The following is a 17,076-nucleotide window of genomic DNA, read 5'->3' as shown; positions in this document are numbered from 1 at the left end:
CCCCCTGCCATGCAGGAAATCCAAATCAAAGCATCCCCGACAGATGGCCATCCAGCCTCTGTTTAAAGACCTCTAAGGAAGGAGACTCCATTACACTCCGAGGAAGGAGTGTGTTCCACTGTTGAACAGCCCTTACTGTCAGGAAGTTCTTCCTAATGTTGAGGTGGAATCTCTTTTCCTGTAGCTTGCATCCATTGTTCCGGGTCCTGTTCTCTGGAGCAGCAGAAAACAAGCTTGCTCCCTCCTCAATATGACATCCTTTCAAATATTTAAACAGGGCTATCATATCACCTCTTAACCTTCTCTTCTCTAAGCTAAACAGCCCCAACTCCCTGAGTCGTTCCTCATAGGGCAAGGTTTCCAGACCTTTCACCATTTTAGTCGCCCTCCTCTGGACACGCTCCAGTTTCTCAATGTCCTTTTTGAATTGTGGTGCCCAGAACTGGACACAGTATTCCAGGTGGGGCCTGACCAGAGCATAATACAATGGCCCAATTACTTCTCTTGATCTAGACACTATACTTTTATTGATGCAGCCTAAAATTGCATTTGCTCCCACAAATGCCAATGCTAGTGCTTGAATCAAGTCAATCACTCACATATTCCTCTGTCTGGGTTACAAACAAAACCTAGCAATGAACAGGTTCCAAATACAGACCACATCACAGTGGTTTTACAATGTCCTGGCGTGAGCCTTTTCTTTTCTATTGAAAAATCAACGCACTGTGATTATTTCCATGTGAAAAATAACAAAGGAGAAAAAGCAAAGCGACATTGCCAGATATTGAGCTCTCATGAGGCAAAATCCATGGGTCAGATGGAAAGGTGAGCTTACAGGGGTGCAGTTGAAGGAGGGGTGAGTAGTCATACCTCCATGTTTCAGATTACATATGAATCTTCTGTATGTTTGATAGAGACCTTTATCATTTTGAACTACAATTCCCAGCATCCCCAAGCCATTTGAGTCAACTGGCTTGGAGATTTGGGGGACTGTAGTCCAAAAAGATAACATTCACACACCCTGCAATCATAAAACTTTTGTCACCTCAAATTCTTTTAAAATACGCTGGCCAGGACCCTGCAGAGAGTTATCCATTTGTCTCCTCCTTTCTCACTGACTGTTGAGTATGTGAAGCTACCTTTTGCTCATCTATTTGTATCAAGTCACCATATATCTTCTGTGGTGCCATATACCTGGCTTTCTTCATACATCTGCACCAGAGACTCAAGGGCTTGTCTACACAATTAAAATACCCCTCATTCCAGTCCAATAGAATGTGATCTGGCCACAGTTGATTTACAAGAGATCAGGCTTTTTGCAGAGAGGGGCAAAAAATTCCATTAACTCTGTGGGAAAAGGCTTTGCAGTTTTTACCAAAGTTTCTATGGAAATTTGCAGAAATGTGCATTATCACATGTATAGCCATTGTAACCTAAATTGCAGGGGGTCCCAAGAGAGCACCCACAAATTGAATCCAATGGGGAAATTAGTTTAGCTGAACAGGAAGCAGCGAGAGGGCTTCAGTAACATAAAGCCGGGATCTTAGCCTTTGTATATGTTCCAAACCTAGAGCCAGGTTCTAAATCAATTTAGTTTATTAACAGATAAAAAGAGGAAATCAACACATAGGCACTCTCCTTCTCTCTCACACACACATAAGGACTAACAATGCAAAGGCAGTAAAAAATAGCAAGTTGCACAGTTGTAAAGAAGCACTACTATACCGATCTTGCAGCGCAACTTCAATTTGTAGGGTTACAAGAATGAGAATGGCTCAGTAGTCACCTGCAACACATGGGGAGGCCAGCTCCTGAGGTGTCCAGCTGAAATCGAACAGAGGTTTTGTCCAGCTTCAAACTAGACCAGTCTGCCATTGTCTTGGCACACACATTTGTAATTTGATATGGGGTCAACTGAGTCCAAGATCCTGGGGTAACACCATCCATTTGTTTCACACAGCTGTGCATTTTGGCAGAGGGAGGGTGGGAAGATGTCAATAGATGCACATTTTTGCGGGAAAGTGAAGACAGTTAAGTGTCAATGCAAACATATGACAATCCATAGCAATTTGCATAATACAAATGTATTATGGATGCCTGCACAAAATATATTCTCTCCAGTATACCATCTTTACTAAGGACTGAAATGACATGCAAGCATCTGTCATCTCCAATTGTTGTTTTTCTCCTGTTTGGTTTGTAACATCTCACCTGATGAAGCAGCCATGGAGCTCTGAAAGCTTGTAACAAGTATATTGTGCATTTTGGTTGGCCAATAAAGATTTCATTTCATCAGTTCTTGATCATGTGCATGAGTGAGTGTCTCTGCATGAATGGTGATTCCCTTTGATGTATAAATAAAATAATTTTAAACCAATTAATAAAAACAATACAGCAATCTAAAAACATTCCACATAAGACAATACACAAACACAATCATTCTCGATCTTACATCATTCATTACTTCCTTTAACTATCTACTCTTTGACTGTTTTTAAAGTATTACTTCCACCTTTCCTAGTACAGATATGATCAATGCTTACTCTATCTAGTTGATAAGGTTTTTAAAAAATGTTATAAAATGAAATAGCAATAAGTCTTCTGGTCTTGCCTTCTTCATTCTCTTCCAAAATCCTTCAGTAACTCAGTAATATTTCCTGAAACTCCGTCTACAAGGGAAATAAACCATGATTACCTAGATCTCCTGTTGCCCTCTTCTCCTCAAAAATTTACACAATTAGTTATGAAAAAATTCCATGCCCTTTGCCACTTTACCGCATATATTTCCCATATATACCATTATTTTTCCCAAACACTTGGGAAATCAATTTCAAACATATCATATAATTTGATTAACCATTCATCTATTGATGGAATGTTGTCTGATTTCCAGTATCGAGCATATATTTGCCTTGCTGCTGTTAACAAGTAAAAGATTGCTTTTCCATGTTTTTTTTCTCTAGTTTATCATCAATGAAATTTAAAAGTATTACTTCTGGTTTGAATTCTAAATCGACTTCCAAAAATTTCCTTAATTTTGTCTGAATTTGTCTCCAGTATCTCTTTGCCTTGTCACAGGACCATCTTTGATTGTTTTATTAAAAAAGCGGGGTATAAATAAAAGTTATTATTTATTTATTTATTATCTGTTTTTGGAACCAATATACATAGACTTGGTGTCCGCTTAGAGTTGCCTGAGTCCTCTCATCTGATTTTAATTGACCTATTAAAATCCCTCTATTGAATATTAATTGTGGGTGCCCTCTGAGGACCCCGGCATTTGGGGTAACCGCAGAAAACAAAAAAAGAATATTCTTGTCAGAGTTTGTCAGGGTTTCCGGTTACTCAAGAAACCCATTTTTTAAATATTTTCAAATATTCTTTCCATTTCTACCATATGGGGAACTGTGCTTCCATAACCATGAACTGGACATTTGCACATCTCATATATATATATATATATATATATATATATATATATATATATATATATATATATCCAACTGCTACAACAGGGAAACATATACATTTGCAACACCCCAAAAAGATTATAGCTCTGAAAAAGTACCTACACTGGTATAACCCATCACCTGCCCATGTAAGCAACCAAACATATTCCCCCCTTTATATTTCCCTGAGGTTTTATTTTGTCATTGCATTTTTAGATGCCACTCACCACTTCAATAATCAAATATGCCTTATTTCCCCCCCCCCCCCGACTATCTACTTCCTCCCCAGCATTATCTATCACAAAAAGTACATGCACCCAGCTTCTGATATTCATTCTTTTCTTTCTTTTAAATTATGTGTCTACATTTCTGGAAAATTACAGGGGGAGAGAAGGCTGTTTATACTACTGTTTATACTAGGCTCCGTTGCAGATTGCTCAAAGAATAGCCAAAATTTCCAGTGGCAAGCAATTTATTGAAGGGCCTTTGGGAACTTTGTTTGTTTCTTAACCAGCATCTTGTGCTTTTCAGAGCATTGATGCTTTCATTTGATGGAAGTGTAGGAGCAGCAATTACATTCTGCTCTTTTCCTTGGACTGTATGCTGAAAGCTAATGATCTGTTGGCAGCGTGATCAAGAAAAGAAAATTGGGTTAAAAGGAATACTGCCCTGTCAATGAGTGCAGCTTAGCTTTCTGGGCAACATTCACCATGATTGTGGCTATACAGAAAAACACCAATTGGGTTCAAAGTGTGTCACCGATATGGATCCAATTTGGACTGGATGATCTGGGCCCAGTCCATTCCAATCTGTACCCCACAGCTAAGGAGATAGGAATTTGGATTGACAGTCCTCCCCACTAGCCTTCTACAAGAAATTCATTGCCCATGTGTATGTATGTATGAAAATTCACATGAGGCCTGGAGACATGGTAGACCCTAAGGCAAGGATTAAGCCAAACCAATTTCAACCAAGTAACTTTATATGTTTTTGTGCTAGCCAGCAGTACATCTTTGTCTTCTTTAAAAAAAATAGTTCTTCAAAGCTTTGGTTGCATGCTCAGTCTTAGTTATTCACTGCACACTGCTTTTCTCCTGGGGCATTTATTATGGCGCACCAGGAAGCTAAGTCTGTTGAAGTTTAACTGAGACATATGGTAAGAATAATGAAATCATAGTGTAGTTGAAGAAAGCTTACATTTTTGGCATTACTCCTCTGAACACTTCTTGCCAAGAAAACACCATGATAGGTTCACCTTGGGGTTGCCATAAGTTAAGAATGACTTAAAGGTACACAACAATAATAAATTGTGCATGCGTGCCTCTGTACTCCCGGTCTGCAAAGGAAGGAGAGAGGCAGGCCAGGAGTACGGAGGCATGTACGCACACGTGTCCTCCATCCTCCGGGCCTGCTGCCTCTCTCCTTCTGCCCCAACCTACTTCTAATGTAGGCCTACCAGGGCAGAGAAGGAGAAGGAGGCTGGGCAACAGGGAACGATACGCATAGGGGAGGAGGACCAGAGGAGGAGTGGAGGAGAGGACCACCACCACCCCTCAAGCCCTGCACCAGCAACCAGAGAGGGAAGGAGGAGGAAGGCCGGTGACAGGGAGATGGCAGGGGTCATTGTGGCTTCCCCTGCCATTTCCCTGTCACTGGTGGCAGATGTGAATCCGCCAGTGGTTTCTACTGGAATGAATTGATTTATTTTACAATAAAATTATTCATCCCAAAAAAAAAAAAACACCAGTTTGGAAGTGGTGTCAGGAAACCTCTGGTAAAAGAGGTTTGGGGGTTTACCCCATGTTTTCCCCTTTGAAATCAATCTGATAAGGATCAGGATTGATTTCAAAAGGGAGCTAAGGTCATATACTTTGAATTCTGCTGCGATTTATATCGTAGTGGGAATGAGGCCATGGATACCTTTTTTTTATAATAAAGTGAAAGCAAATTATGACTTCAATGATCATTATATAAGAAAGTCTCTACTACGAGTTTGGTCAAAGTTGAAACCAAGATTATGTAATTGTATTCCAAAATGCGTGTCTATAAACAAGGCTTTTTTCAATAGAACACCTCTAGATAAAAAAAAAATGGATTGCCTACAGTGATTTATTAGAGAAAAATCCTAATGAATTGAAATTGAAATCCTAAAATCAATTAATGAATGAAGGATACAATTGCCCATGGTTTACTTATCACCAAATCAGGCAACAGTTTATATTACATCTGAATTCAAATAACATTAAAGAGGCAGACCCAAATTTTGAAAAAATCCTTAAGTCCTCCCAAGATCATCATATTAGAAAATTTTACAATCTATTACTAAGTTATGATATGGAAGAAGAGGTTGTAAAACCATAAATGATCAAATGGGCCCAAGAATTGAAACAAAATATGTATCTTAATCAATGGGAGAAAACATGGAATATAAGGTATTTTAATACATAGCATGTTACAACATTAGACAAACTTATTACAAAATGATGTATCATTGGTATATTACCCCTTTTAAATTAGCTAAAATTTTTAAAAATCAAAACGATCGCTGTTGGAAATGTGGAAACGAATTGGGCACCTTCCATCCTTTCTGGTGGAAATGTAATTTAGAAAAAAAAAAATGGAAAGAAATCCACATAATCATGGAACAAATATTAGAAACATCAATCCGATTTGATCCAAAAAGATACTTATTAAGCATGAATGAGGAGGAAGCTTTGGAAAAAGAATATGGGAGATTAATTTTTTACTTGACATCAGCGGCCACATTGTTTATGCAGCCAAATGGAAGGTTAAATCTATCCCGGATATTAAAGACTGGTTATCTAAAGTATATGATTTTATGGAATCCGATAAACTGACACAAATAATTCATAAAAGGGACCTTTCTAGTCCCAGCACAATATCCTGATTGAACTAATTATTGGCTGTAATCATACACTGAGTTTGCAAAATATAAATCCTCATATGCACAGTTAAGCACCAGTTGTGCTTCACAGCCCTTCCGTTGGATGCCATAGTTGTACAATTAAACCAAGACACCACATGTGTGACAGAATGCAAAACCAAATGTGCACCTGCATCTATTCTCAATGTGCAATCCATCCACTACAGTATCACATGTATACTCTTGAAATGAACACAAACATTCTCCATTGGACAAAAAAAAAAGTCCAAGCATATTTTAGGGGTACTTACAAGGCAATAAGGCATTAACACAATTCCAGCTGAATGATAAGTCAACTCAGAGGGAAATTGCATTAATTTACTGAGTTTACTCTAGTTGGAACTAAGCCATAGGATTTGGGCCTATATCTCCATATTTGTTAAAGATCATGGATTCTCAAATAAATAGCTGAACTCAGCTGCCTTGAGTCTCACGGGGGGGGGGGGGGGGGAAAAAAAAAAAAAATGATGTAACCACTAGGGGGCAAGCTAGATACAGGCAATAGGGATGTCTTGAAGATCTATTTAGTACTGCACAGATGTGAAACAGGTTGACTGTTTCCTAGTAAATCCAAAGTATCTCAAAGGAGGAAGTAAAAGAAGCAGTTCTCTGCACACTTCATGAATGGCAATGCACAAATCAGAGAGAGGTGATTGTGACAAACATATAACCGCAAATGTGGTTTCAGTAACTGGAAGAATTTTTCAGTTCAGAATGGGGAGGAATGTGTTCTTTATGAGTCAGCCGTGTGATGCAGTTGTAAAACGAGCTAATGCCATTTTTAGACTAGATTCATAGAACCACTGGTTCTAAGTAACGTATTCTACATTAATCAGACCTTGTGAAAAGGGCTGTGTCCAATTCTGGGCAACCACATGTTACAAAGGTTTTGAAAGTTCAGTGGGTTCAGAGAGAGAGGAAAGAAAGAGGATCAAGAGTACAAAAAATAAATCCCACATGGAGAGGTTGGATGAACTGGGAGCCTTTAAAATGGAGGAGAGATATATGAGGAAGAACATAACAGCTGAAGGAACATGATCATTCTTCATGATCTGCTGGGTTGTCAGAACAGGGCAAAGATTTATTCTTTTCTGTTCCAAAGGACATGGCCAATTAGATGTAATTGTCACCCAGATAGAGATGGTCTCTGGTCAAAGCAGTTCACCAAAATAAACAAGGATGTGGCATGCACACCCTCCTCCAATAATGTGCCATTGGTAGTCTAAGGTACAAGAGAGTAGATTTTAGATGAATATTGGGAGACACTTGTTAAGAGGGGTGGAAAAGGTTTGATCATGGAAGCAATGTCCTAGAGGGATATATTGTATAAGACAGCTAATGTGGTATAGTGTCCTGCCTTTCCATATACCAGGCCTATCTTTGTTTTCTCCTCCACTTACATCATTTGCTGTAAAACTCAATCCCTGGTTAGGCCTTCATTTGAGGCAGGCTCACTAATGCCAAGCTCAGCCTCCAGAAGAAACCTCTTTTCAGCATGGAAGAGCTGCTAATGGATGACCACTGGTGACATCCATGTCCCCACACACACACACTGACACTAGCAAACCTTTTGCATGCCTTCCTGGCAGTTACTAATTCTGGGCAGGTTTACCACATGTCTGAGAAACCAATGGCATGCTAAGGACCAGCTGAGTTCCAGCAGACATCTTCTGCATTTGAAATCATTCTCTCGCTGGTTCATTTTTGTCCTATAGAGATTATTTGTAAACACTGCAATCGGTCAGAGTGGCTATAATTAGAAAAATCTTTGGCCTTCCACCAACAGAAAGTGTGCAAGAAGTTAGCTCTTTCCCTTTTGACCGAATATGGAGTTGCACATTCTTATTTCTCATTTGGATCTCCCTGTAAGACCTTAAACCTCACTTGGCTAGATCAGGCCAAAGGTCTGTGTAAACCCCTCATCCAATTCTGAACACCAGCCAGCCAGAAATTCTGTCTCTGGCTGAGATATTATTTGAAGCTGGATGAATATACCTCCTTATGTAATGTTGGAGGAAAGCACTCAGGACACCCCAATGTATCCCAGTTTACTGGAATGTACAGCATTTGTGGGGGGGAAGGGGCTCACCTGGAATATGTGTACAGTTCTTGGCACCACAGTTTAAGAAGATTGTTGACAAGTTGGAGCATGTCCAGAGAAGGGTGACCAAAATGCTGAAAAGTCTGGAGACCATGCTCTATGAGAAGTGACTTAGGAAGCTGGGTATGTTTAGCCTGGAGAAGAGAAGGTTTGGAAGTAGTGTAATAGCCCTGTTTAAATATTTGAAGGGGTGTCATATGTAAGATGGAGCCAGTTTGTTTTTCACTGCTCCAGAGACTAGGACACAGAGCAATGGATTCAAATCCTCCCCCCCCCCAAAAAAAAAAACAACTTTGCGTCCCAAACTACATGTCCCCAAGATGTTTTCCAGTCTGATTTTCCCCCAAAATTAAGAATCTGAGGATCCAGAGAGGTTCCTGGGGAGCATCAAGAGACATACACACCCATCATACCCACCCTGCTTGAAGGTCTCAGCTAGAAGTGTCTTATACCTCTGGTATCTGATACTGATTTCACTACAGATGTCAGGGACTTCAATTGGCACCTTCTCCAAAGCATATATTCAAACATTGTGTCATGGATTGCCCTGGGCCTGTCTTAGAGGCACAGTCAAAGGACTCAGACTCTGAAGACATGGAAGAGGCTGAGACAGAGGCAGATCTAGGGCTGCCTGGATCAGCAGTCCCAGAGCAGGCTCAGGAAGCTGCTGAGGGAGAAACAGACTTTATGGACTCTAGCCTGCAGGTGCCAGGACCTGTGGAGCAAAGACAGGTCAAGGAGTCCTTGAGGAGGTCTTCCAGGCTGGAAGCCAAGAGGAGAGCTAATAGTTTTCAGCTGAGAGAAGCAGAGGACTTTTAAAAGACCTCCAGCTGCAGAGGGGTTTTTTTTGCAGCCAACAACCAGTCTTGCAGCCTTGTTGTTCCTGTATTCCTTGCTCTTAGATTCAAGTTATCTGACCTCTGGACTTGGCTTGTGACTATGCTTATGACTTTGCCCTTTGCTGTGACTGACTGGCTGGTGTTATGTGACCCTTGGACTGGACTCTGACTATTCCTTTGCACATTCCCCTGCTGTGCTGCCCTCAGTAAGAGGTAAGCAGGACACATTGCAGTAGTGGCATCACTAGGGTATGTAGTGGTGCGAGCCACACTGGGTGACACCCCAGAAGTGAGGTGACACTCAGTCAGGCTCTCTCCCTGTGTGCTCCCTGTTCTCATGTATCATTCCCATGCACTCCCCATGCACACTCCCCACTCTTGCATGCCATTCCCACATGCTCCCTCACATGCTCCCTGTCTCTGCTTGCTGTTCCCTTGTGCTCCTTGTCCTCATGCACCATTCCTATGTGCTCTCCCTGCATGCCATTCTCACACACTCCCCCCACATGCTTCCCATCCCCATGTACTGTTTCCATGTGCTCCCCATCCTCGCATGCTCCTTCTCCATGCTGTTTCCCCATGTCCCCCCCCCCCCATGTACCATCCTGCCCTTTTCCTCATCAGAAAAAGGATGAGGAAGCACAGTTGGAGGGAGCATATGCCACCCCCAGGAAGCCTCACCCCTACAGTAGCCACATCCCTCACACTGGGGGGCACCAGGTGCAGGCATGCCATTGCATTGCACAATTACACATCACCCTGAAGAATTAGCATAACCTCACCTCTTTACCTGCACTGTCTTGTTCTTGGTCACACAAGAATGAAAGTGAAATGAAGCTTGAACCTGGCTTTGCATGTGAGACAGAGAAAGAGGAAGAGAGATTTGTACTGATGAAGTCACTAATACATATAGCACTGAAATAGTAACGGCATGAATAGAAAATGCTGCGGTAGAGTATTTTCTGGTTTTGTACAGTATGACATCAGGTTTTAATGTATGTCTCACCTGCAAATCTTCCATAATCTTGAAATGCACAAGGGAATTGTTAATCAGTCAGTCTCATCTGTCTTGAATTCTATTAATGCTAAAACTGCAAATTAACAAAACTTATCAGTCTCAATATTTGGAATAAATCATCCCAAACTGTTGTTCTGAATTTGAAGGGAGAATACCTAAGCCGCATGTAGAAATCCAATACTGAATAGTCTTGACACATCTTACTAAACACAATGAAATAAACCCTAATATCCGGGGAACTGAGTGGATTTGGATGTGACTCAGCAACAAGCCAGAAAATTCCCCAGTTTTAAGTGTCACCCATATCATCTCTCAGCCACAGTTTTCCATATGCAATTTGAGAATGTGAACTCTCAAAGAAGAGGACCAGACCAGATCAAAGAAGAGGATCAGGAAAAGAGATTCCAATTAAACATTAAGAAGAACATCTTGACTTTCAGAGATGTTTAACAGTAGTAGATTCTCCTTCTCTGGAGATCTTTGAATTAAGATTGTGTGGCCATCTCTTGTGACTGCTTTAGTTGTTTATTCCTGTATGGCAAGGGGTTGGAATAGAGGATTCTTGGCTTCCCTTCCAAGTCTAACATTCTCTGACCCTGCAAAAAGACCAAGTGAGAACACTATCTGCCCCACCTGCAGTTGTGGCTGGTGTCTCCAATGTCAGAAAATCCACGCCTGGTGTTAATCTGAACATTAGAGGAGCTATCCAAGGTCCCAGAAAATGAACACTTATCAGGAAGTTCTCCTTTATTGCTTGTGGCTTGGTTCAATATTACAGATTTATGGCAGGAAGTTGACCAGCAGTACTTGGAGAAGTGTAGTGGCTTGAATGTTGAACTAGGATGCCAAGGTCCCAGGGTTCAAATTCCCACTCAGCCATGGAAAACCACTGGATGATTATGGGCAAGTCATAATTGCTGTATGATGATCCAGACTAGCAGTGATTGTGTTAATTATGTTGTTATTGTATGCTTTTGTTTCCAATTTATGGCAACCTTAAAGTGAAGTTTTATTGGCAAGATTTGTTCAGAGGGGTTTGCCATTGCCTTCTTATGAGGCTGACAAATTATGACTTGCCCATAGTCATCCAGTTGGTTTCCAAGGCTGAGTGGGAATTCGAATCCTGGACTCTTGGCATCTTAGTCCAACATGCACCAACACTAAAGGCCTTCTAAAACTACCCATCTCAGGATTCTGTAGGATGGAACTACTTTAAGTGCTGTCAAACTGCATTATTTCTATAGTGTAGATGCAACAACCAATGTCATCCAATGGGTTCCTATGGCTGAGCAAGAATACAAGTTCTGGTCTTCCAGAGTTCTAATCCAGCACTTAGACCACTATTATTGTTGTTGGAAACCAAATTTGCAATATATGTTGAGGAAATTTATCTTGAGGCCCATGTATTTCCTGTGATGCTTTACATTACACTATAAATTTATCATTGGGGAAAGGGGGTTATAATGCCCAGTACAAACATTATCTCAATACAGTATACTGAATATTCATTTATGAGCAAAAAGTGTACAAATTAAAACTCCTCTATTTCAGTACAGGAATAAATATGAAGCAAGATCTATTCCAGGAAATGTTTAAGCCTGGTTACTACATGTCCATGGTTTCAAGCTTTTAACACAAAGTGCATGTTGAAAAACATCAGCCTAACCACGCTGCTAAAAAGCTTTGGCTGATGTGTTTTCCATATCTCAGTGTCTGTTAAAGAGCAAGCTAGGTTGGATTGTTGAGGATTTCTATTTTTCTTCCTTGTCAATTGACTTTCTAATGCCATAGATAGATGAATAGATAGACAGACAGACAGGTGTCAAAAGCCAATGAGTACAAATCTTCCTCTTTTCTCCATTAGGGTGACCATGTGTGGCCACCAGGGGTGATTTTGTTGGTCCCAAAAACCACAAACTGATCTTTCTCTGCCTCCCAAAGGAGGGTAAATTGATGCCATGAGTGCAAAAGTGTAGCCTTCAAATAGGTTCCTGGGCCTCTCTGTACTATTGGATATCAAAAGAAATAGCTACTTTTGAGAACCAGAAGTGGACTGCCAACTATTTTTCAGTAGCTCATGGGCCCCAGCAACTGGCCTCCTGGACCTGGCACAGTTGCCCTCTGAGTGACCTTGGCAAGTCCCAACCCCAGAGAAATGCAGTGGTAAATCCATTCTGAACAAATCTTGCCAAGAAACCCCCATGATAGTGTTGCCTTAGGGTTGCCATAAGTCAGAAATGACTTGAAAGCACACAACAACAACAACCTTAAGTCAAACAGTGGAGTGGAGGATGGAGGATCTTAGAGATATGACATCCATAGGGTCACCATAAGTTTGAGACAACTTAAGGGCAGTAGTTAGCAATATTGGTTGGCCCAAATAAAAGCAATACCACAAGATAGATTTTAGATTTTGTTAGATTTTTTGTTTTATGCCCAACATGACTACTCCTGAAATGTTTCCGCTGGATACAGTAGCCCTCACCAGCAATCTAGAAAATCCAACTACTGAGAACATGATCTCTTTACTGGCTTAAGGGCAGCCTTTCCCCGCAAATGTTTTCACAGTCACTTGTGTCTCAGCACTCTGACTTCCTGTCCCAAACCCTTTGGTTTCTTGTAAACAAGGAAATAAATCATGCCATTAAATGGGGAGGCAAAATTCATCCCTTCTGCTATGCCAGGAATGAATGAAATTGCTTGAGAATCTCACAGGACACCCAGCTAATGGGCTGGAATGTAAAGAATGTTCTTCAGTGGATACACTCTCCTTTTGAAAGGAAAGGAAGAAAAAGATGCTAGCTGCATCCCTCATTGGCAGTTATTTGATCAGTAATGTCAACTGGTGAGGTTGCTTAGCTGTAGAATCATAGAATCGTAGAGTTGTAAAAGATTGCAAGGGCCATCCAGTCCAACCCCTGCCATGCAGGAAATCTAAATCAAAGCATCCCCAAGCTAGTCTGAAAGTGCCAAACTCAATTACTTGAAGCTCAGGGAAGGACAGATGAGACAATTGGAGTTCCATGTTCTTTAGGTTTACAATAATCGACACTTAGAAAAAATATTTGGGACTACAGTATAGCTCCTAGAATCCCCCAGCCATCACAGTGAGGGTTCTCTGAATATAATGGTAATACTGAATAGAATTTCCCTCTGGCTGCTGCCATGCTGCAGAATTGATGCAATTTGACACCGCTTGAGCTTTCTTGGTGCTATCCTATTCAATCCTGGACTGGTCCACTCTAAATTGGGCCCAGATCAAAACTGAGAGCTATCTGCACAACTGTAATTCTTATAGGTCTTCAGTATTTCTGTTGCTTTTTTAACTTCCTTCCCTTCAAAATTACTTTCCTCTCCCTTTACATATTTCTACCTCTATTTACCATTTATGCACGCAGTCCTTGGCATTTAGCAGTGGCCCTTCTAAGTAGTACTAAGAAGTATGTGATTGTGAAGCCTAATGTAGAAATGGGACTCCGTGGGTGTATTTGGCTTTATGGAAAACAAGGACCTCTCCAGCAGCCTATTTGAAAGCCATTTTCTTCTCTTACTGTCCTCCACTTCTTTCCACAGTCTCATCTGTTTTATTATGAAAACACGCTCTAGCTGATCTTCCATATATATATATATATATATATATATATATATATATATATGAAGCCAATTTCACTGGGGCCTGGAAAGCTAAATTGAAAAGAAAAAATAACTTGTCATTGAACAGCCTTTTCATTTTTAAGGCAAACGCTAACTACTTAGAAATTATAGAGTAGTGATATGGATGGCAACTGTAAAAGGTTGTTCATACCTTTCAGGTAGTAGTAGAGATCTTCTTATACCAATTAGTGCAACTTTGGGCATGAATGCTTGGACAAGAGTGTATTTTTAACTTACTTCCAAATGCCTCACATCATATTAACCCTTGCACTTTGGGCAGAGCTTGGAGAATTTACTTTTTGGACTACAGCTCCCAGAATCTCCTAGTCAATAGCTATGGTAGCTGGAGTAGCTCCAGGAGTCATGATCCAAAAACTAATGTTTCCAGGCCTTGCTGTGGTGGGTGCCAGACTGCAGAATCAATGGAGTTTGATACAGTGTTAACTACCATGGCTTCATCCTATGAAATCTGGGATTTGTAGTTTGTTGTGGCATCTGAGCTCTTTAATTGAGAAGGCTAAATATCTCACAAGACTACAAATCCCAGTATTCCATAGCACTGAGCCATGGCAGTTAAAGCAGTGTCCAACCGAGTTAATTCTGCAGTTTGGGTCTTTTCATTAGTTAGACAGTGCACTCTAGATTTCCTAAGGAAAATACACTTGATATAAAAGACCTGTGGCAGCCACAAATTTGTAAGTTACTTTTAAAAGCAGATCATTGCAATTACAGTTCCAGGTTCCCCAAAGAGGTTACCATTTGCTGTTGTTGTTATGTGTCTTAAGCGGAATACAGATCGCCCCTTTTGGGGAGGCCTGCACCCACTCCTTTCTCCAATGGATCGGGGCTCAGCTGCCACAGCAGCAGCCCCGTGGCCCCAATCCACAGCTTTTCCAGGCTGCTTCACCACGGCCTGGAAAGGAGTGTCCTTGGGGCTTCAAGCCCCAAGGACACCCCAACAGCTGCAGGGAAAGAGAGAAAGGGGCCACTCGGCCCCTTTCTCTTTGTATCGCTGGTGCAGCCATTTAAAGGCCAGCGATACGCGCAGCCAAAGGAGCTCCGAAACATAGTTCCTTCTGGCACCGCTGAAAGGGCACTACAAGGACCCTTCAGTGGCACCAAGACGTCAAGTCTGTGCCACCCCATTTGGAGGCGGCGCAGCCCTGATGTCGTTATGGCGGTGCCCATGTAGAAAGGGTGCCGCCATTACAACGCCGCAGCAACATACTAAGGTTGCGGGGCGTCTGGAAAGGACGCCCTGAGGCAACCTTAGTATGTGTGCAGGCCAGTGCTTTGTGCCGGTCTGTACAGCACCTTAGGTTCCTTTCCAACTTATGGTATACTAAGGTGAACCTATGATGGGGTTTTCTTGGCAAGTTTCTTCATAGGGGATTTGCTATTTCTGTCATCTCAGGTTGAAAGAGTGTGACTGCTAAAGGGCACTCAATGGGTTTCCATGACTGAGCTGGGACTCGAACCCTAGTCTCCAGTGTCATAGTCCAATGCTCAAACCACTACACCACACTACTTAGGGCTGCCAAAAAATAAGTCTTTGTGTTTCTATTTCTCAAAATAATTGACTAAAATGCATACATTTTAAATTGCTTTTCTTAAAAACAAATAAATAGCACGTAGTTTCTAGCCATGGTACAAAACACACTTTAATATCATCACCCACATCATCATTATCATAATCATCATCTTGACATGAGTGTATATGCGCTAACAATTAGACCTTGTGATATTCTTCCTCCACTATTTAGCAAGGCTATATCCCTGTAATTAAAAAAGTATCTAAGAAGTTATATTGTTACATTGCAAAAAAAAGTGACGTTATCCTTATGAAGTTATAATCCTACAAGGGCAAGAGAGAGTGTCACATCCAGTATACCTCTGCTACCTTTCCTCCCTCATACAACTAACCTCCAGATCTCATTAGAAATCAAGGAGGTAAGGTCATCTCTTTTCAGAGGGTGAAAATAATTCAGTAGAAACCCGGGTCGAATCTATGTTGTTCACACACATCCTAAATGTTCCTGGTTAAATTGGGAGGGGGTGTTAACAAAAACCCCATTTAATCCAGGATAATCAATATCAGGATTTTTCCAGAGTTCTTTTTAAAGATTTGTATCATCGACAGTGTGAATAACTGATGCAAATAAACATGAATAGACTGGATAAAACTCTGCATGCCTTGAATGTGTTCTGAAGGCAACCAAACTTTTAGAGATGCACATCGATGCAGTTCCATGGAGATTTGACCCAGGTTCCTCCTGAACAAACGCGGAATGCATGTGAGATTATTGGCACCGTCGCACTGAAAAAAAAAATGACATCTGAATGATCCCATGATTCCAGCTGCACTAACATAGTTGGATGCTGCCCTGGTGCCCCAGATCAATATTGGTCATTGCAGGTTGCATGCAGAAATTATTGTACAAGGAGGTAGAGTCACACAATCACCATCAAGAAAACCCCATGATAGGTTTGCCTTAGAGTTGAAGTAAATCAGAAATGACTTGAAGACAAAAAAAACCCCAATCAGAATACACTGTTCCCTCCCCATTGTACCAGATCCTTGATATGCAGTTCTAGAGGGGAGGGCTTCTCTATAATGGCTCCAGTATACAGAACTCCTTTCCTCATGAAGTATACAAAACTCCTTTCCTCGTGCTGCTCTTTTCCAGCAGATTTTTGGATTTCCTGCCTTCAGTCTAGCTTCTCTGTTAATGGTCAAAATACCATGGGTTTCTTACACATGTGTACATTCCCCTACAGAAGCAGTTGGCCATTTGGGCTCAATAAGGAATGTCTGCATGATTCATGATTGTAGAAGCAGAGTTGTATGCATGCAGTTCCATTGTGATGGAGAAGTATGGGCATGCATAGGACATGCATACATTCCACATTTGATTGTTCATTTGGCTGCACAATCAGGTGTTCTTTCATTTAACACAATGGTTACACAGCACAATCAATGCATAATTACACATGGGGAGATTTATGTCATGAAGCGCCAATGTAGCCTCTTGGGCACAGTGTTTTATTGCTGCATTATTTGATATTGAATT

This window comes from Sceloporus undulatus, chromosome 4, assembly GCF_019175285.1.
Source record: "Sceloporus undulatus isolate JIND9_A2432 ecotype Alabama chromosome 4, SceUnd_v1.1, whole genome shotgun sequence".
NCBI classification, from domain to species: domain Eukaryota; kingdom Metazoa; phylum Chordata; class Lepidosauria; order Squamata; family Phrynosomatidae; genus Sceloporus; species Sceloporus undulatus.
The sequence above is the reverse complement of the archived record's forward strand: the minus strand, read 5'-3'. Positions refer to the sequence as shown.